This window comes from Myotis yumanensis, unplaced genomic scaffold (assembly GCF_028538775.1).
Source record: "Myotis yumanensis isolate MYYU_CA2020_CCGP unplaced genomic scaffold, mMyoYum1.0.hap1 SCAF_3, whole genome shotgun sequence".
NCBI classification, from domain to species: Eukaryota; Metazoa; Chordata; class Mammalia; order Chiroptera; family Vespertilionidae; genus Myotis; species Myotis yumanensis.
The window spans coordinates 131,990,493-131,999,194 of NW_027223754.1; the positions used below are offsets into that span (position 1 = coordinate 131,990,493).

Sequence of the window (8,702 nt, forward strand, 5' to 3'; positions counted from 1 at the left end):
GCCTGTCCCCAGGGACACATCTTGGTGCTGTGCAGATCCCCCCTGACCCTCTGGGCTCAAGGTCTGTCAGACTCTCCTGCCCAGATCCTTGATTTTACCTTTCTCCAGGGATCCTCTGCCCTTCCTGGCTGCAAACTGTCTCAGCAACTGAGTCTCCTTTGCCAATTTGGGTTGGATGTTATTCGTTTCAGCTGCTCATTTTATTTGCTCCAGGACAAGGCTCAGAACACATCCGTCTATTCCACTCCCATTTTGTCTCTCCTCTCAAAGCTTCTCAAAGAAGTTTCAGTTTCTTTCAAAAACTGTCATTGGTCTGTTATTATAAAGCACTATTGCTCCTTTCATTGTGGCTACACTTTAGAAATAGATGCTGCAGAGATAAAACACCACCTGGGATATTTCTCCCTTAAAGCAGGACAGTAATTGATAACAGGCTTGGTGCTTTTGTGGGTTTATTTTAAACATTCCTAAAAAAGTAGGATTTGTAATTTTCCTTCAGATTACAAGCTGACATTTAAAAAAAAAGTAGCAGGGAATGTAGCACTTCTGCGTGATGGCAGCTGATAATTACCATAGTGTGAGTGGGGCTAGATATAACCCAGGCATTTTAAGAAACATGGCTGATTACAGAGCTTTAAGAGTAACTCAATTCGGGAATTTTGCTTTGTTAGTCAAATTGAACTGTCTTACTTAACCAATTTCATCACACTTCTTTCTTTTATTTTTCAACCAAAAGCCACTTTCTCATCTTCAATTGCAAGGCTGTTCTCAGGAAGAATGACATACAAAACTGAAAAGTGAAATATAGGAAATCTTCTAAGAGTATCAGTATGAAACGGATTTTCATCATGTGTAACACCTATGGGAAGGCACACTGTGTGATAGCATTTTTTTCATTGTGTAAGAGGGTTACACTTTTTTTCCCTGAAAAAGTAAAGAAATAATTTTGTGGCTAATGTCAGTATAAACAAATGTCACACTGTCTGAGCTTGGTAGTATGTACACCCAGGGAACTTAGAAAGAACTGTTAATCCAACTATGTGAGAAGTAAGAGAAGATAGTGCCTTATAAGGAAATGGGAAGTCTTCAAACATATTTTCAAATACAGTTAGTAAACAATCATCATTTTCCTTTTTAAATTAATTGTACACCTTCGAGTTGCTGTTTTGATTACTGGCACACAGACAAAAATGTGTGTGGTCTGATAGTAGAAGATTCAAATTCACAAGAATGCAGAATGTAGTAACTGCTATTGCAATGAAAAACTATTGCTCAGTCATATTTCATATAATTCATGAGTTATACTTTGTCTACATAAATACCCATTTCTAAGAGTTTAGCCCAATAAATTCCCCAAACCTCTCCTTCTGAAAATGGGGGCTGAAAATACTTGCAATTAGGGAAAGATGTAGGTTATTTAAAGTCCAAGGCCCTCTTAAAGAAAAGTATATAATTATGAATATAAAATTAGATCAATGACCTTGCAAAGAGCCTTAAGGGGTGCTGAAGTTGAACTCCATTAGTTTCATGGTAAATCCATCTCTACTTGAGAAATAGTCTAGTTTATACAAGACTGAGGTGGAAACATATTTACATCTGATGAACCAGTGTTCTTTCAGAGATCACCATGGTATTCAAGGCAGTTACCTTTGCCTTTACTGGTGCCTTTCCTCCAATTTCAATCCTTCATGCTGCCATGTCTGTCTTCATTAATTTTTACCCTATCTCCTACCAAACACATACAGAGATATGATTCCACTTTGTACCTCTATCACTGCTTCTTCAAGCTTACCTTATGTTGTCTAATATTACCACAGCATTAAATTAGTGTTTTGGGCTGAATTGTCCCCCTGACCCCCCTTGCAAATTCATTGTTGAACCCTTAACCCCCAAAATTTCAGAATGTGACTGTATTTGGACATAGGACTTTTAAAAGGATGATTAAGTTTAAATGAGGCTTTTAGGTGAACCCTAATCCAGTTTGGGTGGTGAACTTATAAGAGGAAATTTGGATGCATAAAAGAGACACCAGGAATACATATGCATAGAGGGTTGACCATGTGAGAAGACAATAAGAGGGTGGTCATCTGCAAGTCAAAAACAGAAGACTCACAGGAAACTACCTTTTCAGCACTTTGATCTTGGACTTCCAGCCTCTAGAATTATAAGAAAATAAACTTCAGTTGTTTAAGGCACCTGGTCTGTGGTATTTTGTTACGGCAGTCCTAGTAAACTAAAAGAGTTAACTAGAATTTATCAAATATACCAGGGAGCGGGACTAAGCCATCAGTTGGATTTCCCCCAAGGGTTCCCGGACTGCGAGAGGACATAGGCTAGGCTGAGGGAACCCCCTGAGTGCATGAATTTTGTGCACCGGGCCTCTAGTCTTATCTAATAAAAGAGAAACATGCAAATTGACCGTAGCTCCACTACACTCACAAGCCACGCCCACCAGCCAATCAGAGGGACTATATGCAAATTAACCCAATCAAGATGGCAGCCAGCAGCCACAGAGCTGGAGTAAGCAGGAGGCTTGGTTGCCCCGGCGATGGAGGAAGCCAAGATTCCCTCCTGCCCTGGCAGGCTGTGGCCTCTGCTCAAGGCAACAAAGTTTCAATTATAGAAGATACATCAATTCCAGATACCTGCTTCCAGCCAGCTTCCACTGGGAGCTTGGGTGGCTGGGGGCTGTGGCCACCCTGAAAACAGTGATCAGCCCCTCACCCAGGATGGCCACCCCCTCATGGGGTGAGGGTCCACACTGGGGGGCTTGGCCAGCCTGCAAATAGCCATCAGCCACTCACCCAGGCTGGCCACACCCTCATGGGGTGAGGGTCCCCACTGCGGGGCTTGGCCAGCCTGCAAATAGCCATAAACCCCTCACCCAGACTGGCCAGGCACCCCAGCAAAACCCCCCCACCTTGAAGGGTGTGTGGCCAGCCTGCAAACAGCCATCAGCTCCTCATCCAGGTTGGCCAGACACCCCAGGGGGTACCCCCACCCTGAAGGGGCTGTGGCCAGCCTGAAAACAGCCATCAGCCCCTCACCAAGACAGGCCAGGAACCCCAGCAGAAACCCCCACTGTGAAGGGGCTGTGGCCAGCCTGAAAACAGCCATCAGCCACTCACCCAAGCTGGCCACACCCTCATGAGGTAAGGATCCCTGCTGGGGGGCTAGGCCAGCCTGCAAAGCCATCAGACACCCAGGCTTGCCAGACACCCCAGCGGGGATCCCCATGCTGAAGGAGGTGTGGCCAGTCTGAAAATGAGCCTCAGCTCCTCACCCAGGCTGGCCAGGCACCCCAGCAGGACCCCCACCCTGATCTGGGACACCCTTCAGGGCAAACCAGCCAGCCACCACCCATGCACCAGGCCTCTATCCTATCTAATAAAAGAGAAACATGGTAATTAGCCATACCTCCGCTACCCTTCCCATTGGCTAATCAGGGCGATATGCAAATTAACTGCCAGCCAAGATGGCGGCCGGCAGCCAGGCAGCTTGAAGCGAACATGAGGCTTGCTTGCTTCAGTGACAGAGGGAGCCAACGTTCCCCACATGCCGCTGCCCGCCTCTGAGCTTGTAGTTTGAAACATTGTTACAAATATAGAAGCTAAACAAAACCCCAGAAACCTGCTTTAAGCCAGCCAAGATCTCAGAGCTGGAGTTGAAACAGTGAGAGGACATAGGCTAGGCTGAGGGAACCCCCTGAGTGCATGAAATTTGTGCACCGGGCCTCTAGTCTTATCTAATAAAAGAGAAACATGCAAATTGACTGTACCTCCACTACATTCACAAGCCATGCCCACCAGCCAATCAGAGGGACTATAGAACCCAAACAAACCAGATACCTGCTTTCAGCAGTTGAGGCCTCAGAGCTAGAGCCAGAACTAAAGCTGGCCCAGAATAAAAAAAAAAGAAAAAAAAGGAGCAGCTTCAGTCACCTGCCAGCCTGAAAACAGCCCTCAGCCTCTCACCCAGACTGGCCAGGCACCCCAGTGGGGACGCCCTCCCTGAAGGGGGTGTGACCAGCTGCAAACAGCCATCAGCCCCTCACCCAGGCTGGCCAGGCACCCAAGCGGGATCCTCACCCTGATCAAGGACACCCTTCAGGGCAAACCAGCCGGCCCCCACCCGTGCATCAGGCCTCTATCCTATATAGTAAAATGCCTCCCAGCACTGGGATCAGTAGAGCCGTGAGGCCTCCCGGCACTGGGATCAGTGTGACAGGGGGCAGTGCCCAAACCCCCTGATCGCCCTGCGGCTCTGTGTGTGACAGGGTGCAGTGCCCCAGCCCCCCCGGCACCCCCACGGGCCCTGCTCTGTGTGACGGGGTAGAGCCATAACCTCCCCATTGGCCCTGCCCTGAGTGTGACAGTGGTGGTGCCCCAAACCCCTGATTGGCCCTGCTCTGTGGGTGACAGGGGGCGGTGCCCCAACTCCCCTATCGGCCCTACTCTGTGAGTGACAGGGGGGAGCTCCTTAACCCCCTGATGGGCCCTGCTCTGTGCATGACAGGGTGGAGCTCCCCAACTCCATGATTGACCCTGCTCTGTGCGTGACAGGGTATGGAGCCCCAACCCCCTGATGGGCCCTGCTCTGTGAATGACAGGGGGCAGAACCCCAACCCCCTGATTGGCCCTGCTCTGTGCATGACAGGGTACGGAGCCCCAACCCCCCTGATGGGGCCTGCTCTGTGTGTGACAGGGGGTGGTGCCGCAACCTCCCCATCAACCCTGCCTTGAGTGTGACAGGGGGCGGCGCCCCAACTCCCCAATCGGCCCTGCTCTGAGCCTGACCAGGGGCTGCACCTAGGGATTGGACCTGCCCTCTGCCACCCGGAAGCGGGCCTAAGCCAGCAGGTAATTATCTCCTGAGGGGTCCCAGACTGCGAGGGGGCACAGGCCGGGCTGAGGGACCCCCCCTCCCCACAGAGTGCACAAATTTTTGTGCACTGGGCCTCTAGTCCTATATAATAAAAGGGTAATATGCAAATTGACCCTAACAGCAGAACGACTGGGAATGACTGGTCACTATGACACACACTGACCACAGGGGGCAGACGCTCAATGCAGGAGCTGCTGCCTGGTGGTCAGTGTGCTCCCACAGGGGAGCTCTGCTCAGCCACAAGCCAAGCTGATGGCTTCCACTACAGCGGTGGTGGTGGGAGCCTCTCCGGCCTCTTCAGCAGTGCTAACGATGTCCGACTGCAGCTTAGGCCTGCTCCCCGCTGGCAAGTGGACATCCCCCAAGTGCTCCCGGGCTGCCAGAGGGATGTCTGACTGCCAGCTTAGGCCCAATCCCCCAGGGAGCGGGCCTAAGCAAGCAGGTGGACATCCCCCGAGGGGTCCCCGACTGGGAGAGGCACAGGCTGGGCTGAGGGACCCTCTCGAGTGCACAAATGTTTGTGCACCGGGCCTCTAGTATGCTTAATAACACAACAGAAGCTAACTGAGTGCCTATAGGCACATATTTCAACTATTTTGGTTGAATGAAAGAACAAGTGCTTGCTTGCACACACACATGCAATCAGGATAGATTTCAAGAGAGAGTTTTGATGAAATAGCATTCTCTTTTATTTTCTTCCCTCAGACAATGCCATCTGCAAAGGAAGGTTGTAGTGATAACATAAAATCCGTGATTTAATAGGTCTTAATGATCATCAAATATATACAATCATTGAGTCATATGGTAGAAATATAGTGATAACATAAAATCCATGATTTAATAGGTCTTAATAATGACCAAATATATACAATCATTGAGTCCTTATATGGTAGAAATTCAGGAAAATAAGAGGTGACCAAATTTTCCCAAACATATCAGAGCATTGAAATCATGATAGACATTCTTTTGATGATGAAAGTAGTGCCCACAGGTACAAAGGTTTTTACTGTTGCTTGTTTATTTTAACATGGTCTTATACAGTAGGCTGGCTGTTTGTCACAGGCCTTATATGTGCTGCCTGAATTTGTAAACTTTCTTTGAGTGAAAAAATCTATATGGTCAGATCTTTCAGAAGAAATCTTAAGAAAATGTGTTGATACAACCCACATCTCATGGGACATGAGATAAATCTGTATCACAAAACCAATTTATTAATTTGTGATCAGTTATAAATTACTATCCCTCTGCATATGACAATGCAGGAGAAATAATTATTATTTATGTGGGGACTTGGTGAGAGCATATTAAAAGCAAAGAAAATAGTTGTTCTTGATGAGTTTTCTCTAGTTAGAAGTGCCTACTGATGAGGTGGTCTTCCATTTCCAGGGAAAATTTTATTTCAAATTGATAGACCATACATTTATCTATTGTGCTATTTATTTATCTTATAAACATTTACTAAGCCTCTACAATAGGCCAAATATTACACTAGGCATTAGATCCTATAAAACAAAACAGTAATATGCAAATCGATTGAACGGCTGAACAGCAGAATGACCATCTAGACCACTATCCAGACCACGGTTATGATAACCACTGGCTCCAGGCCAGCCAAGGCAGGTGTGATGCCATTGGTCAGGGGCCCAGCCATCTCCCCATGATCGCCCTGCAGAGGGAGGCCCAGGCCACCGACTGGTGGCTGTGGTGGGTGGGCAGGGCCTCCCTCTGTGAGGGAAGCCTGGGTACTGGGTGCCGGAGGGAAGCCAGTGCTGGCAGCCGGGGGAAGGAAGGCCTACTCTTGCACAAATTTTGTGCATTGGGCCTCTAGTATACAATAATGAAGAATGCCGACATTGTCTCTGTCCACATAGAACTTATGCTTTAGGCTGGCATGGCCCCAGCGCCCAGTGCCAGGACCGCGGCAGCCCCCTTCCAGCCGGGTGCTGCTCGCCACCAGCCCCTCTCTGCAGCATTTCCCTGCCTGGGGCGGGCCTGAATGGGCGCTGAGGGGGCCGGGGCCAATGGTCCTGGGCCTCGAGGGCTTGTTGCTGGGTAACAGGCCTGCTCCCAGCAGTGCCTGGGCCACTCCTGCCCTGGCTTGCCACTCCTTCCAGATCCTCTGGACCCCGGTGCAGCCGAGGCCAAAGCAATGGGAACCCCTCTGCGGTGTACCTGGAGCGGCGGCCTTCGCTGGAGAAGCAGCGGTGTCTTTGAGGAAACCGGAAGCCCTTGGCGACCCCCTGGCAACCCGTTTCCGAACGCTGGGGAATCGAAACTCCGCGGCACTCCGTAGCCTGACTTAGGGCTATCATGGATACACTGGTAGATGATATCTGCATTCTAAATCATGAAAAAGCCCATAGGAGAGATACAGTGACTCCGGTCTCAATGTATTCAAATGAGTCTGTTGCTTCACATTTTGCCCTTGTCACTGCATATGAAGACATCAAAAAATGACTCAAGGATTCAGAAAAAGAGAACTCTTTCCTAAAGAAAAGAATAAAATTTTTGGAAGAAAAGCTTACAGGCGCTTTATTAGATGAAGAAACAAGTTCTGTGGGACGAGAACAAGTAAATAAGGCCTACCATGCATATCGAGAGGTTTGCATTGATACAGATAATTTAAAGAGCAAATTGAATAAAATGAATAAAGGCAACTCTGAATGTTTGAAAGTATTGAATGAACAGCTGCAGTCTAAAGAAGTAGAACTCTGCCAGCTAAGAACTGAGGTGGAAACTCAGCAGGTGATAAGGAATTTAAATTCACCTTCATCAAACTGGGAAGTGGAAAAGTTGAGTTGTGACCTGAAGATCCATGGCTTGGAACAAGAACTAGAACTAATGAAGAAAGAATGTAATAATCTCAGAATAGAGCTACAAAAAGCCAAACAAACGGGTCCATCTCAGGAAGACAATCTGCAGAGCAGAGATCTCCAAACACTAAGCATTTCAAGTGATGATGTGCAAAATGCATACTGGGAGCTGAAGAGAGAAATGTCTAATTTACATCTGGTGACTCAAGTACAGGTTGAACTACTAAGAAAACTGAAAATCCCAACTGCGATCAAGAAAGCCTGTGCCCCTGTAGGATTCATGGAAGACCTTGGGAAAGAAAGCACAAAACTTCACTTGACGAATTTCACTGCAACATACAAAAGACCAAATGGCAAAACTCTTTGTCATACCACATCTCCCCCTTTACCAGAAGATGTAAAGATTTTATCAGAGAAAGCAATTCTCCAATCATGGACAGATAACGAGAGACCTATTCCTCATGACTGTTCAAACTTTCAGGAACACTCCTCGTATGGCAGAAATTCTCTGGAAGACAATTCTTGGGTACTCCCAAGCCCTCCTAAATCAAGTAAAAAAGCATTTGGAGAAACTAAAAATAAAACTTTGCCTTTACCCATCCTGCCACTCCCGCATAACTTGGATCAATGTAATCAAAACTGCCTTTATAAGAATTAATTCTGAAGAGATCTGTGACTTGGTCATGAGGTTGCTGTACCTCCCGCAAGTATTCTTGAGAAATTATTTAATAAACTGAAAGCAGGTTTTGATTAAACTTTTGCAGAGTTCTTCAATGTACACATTTGCACATACTGTAACTTATTATGTAGTTGATTTTCCAGTATGAGAGCAACTCCCCAGCTTCACATTCTGGCTAAGAATCAGATATATACTACTAATAAATTAATAAACTTGAGGTGTTTCAAAAAGACAAAAAAAAACCCAAAACAAAACAAATAAACATGCTTTAATTGTCATAGTTAGCGAGTAAGTTGCATTTAATTTTCTCATTGATTAATGACATT

General features: G+C 46.9%; 1 pseudogene; it reads left to right on the forward strand.

The window, feature by feature from the left end:
* The first annotated feature begins 7,194 nt into the window (after positions 1-7,194).
* Positions 7,195-8,438, forward strand: LOC139005325 (5-azacytidine-induced protein 2 pseudogene; annotated as a pseudogene).
* Positions 8,439-8,702: the final 264 nt, after the last annotated feature.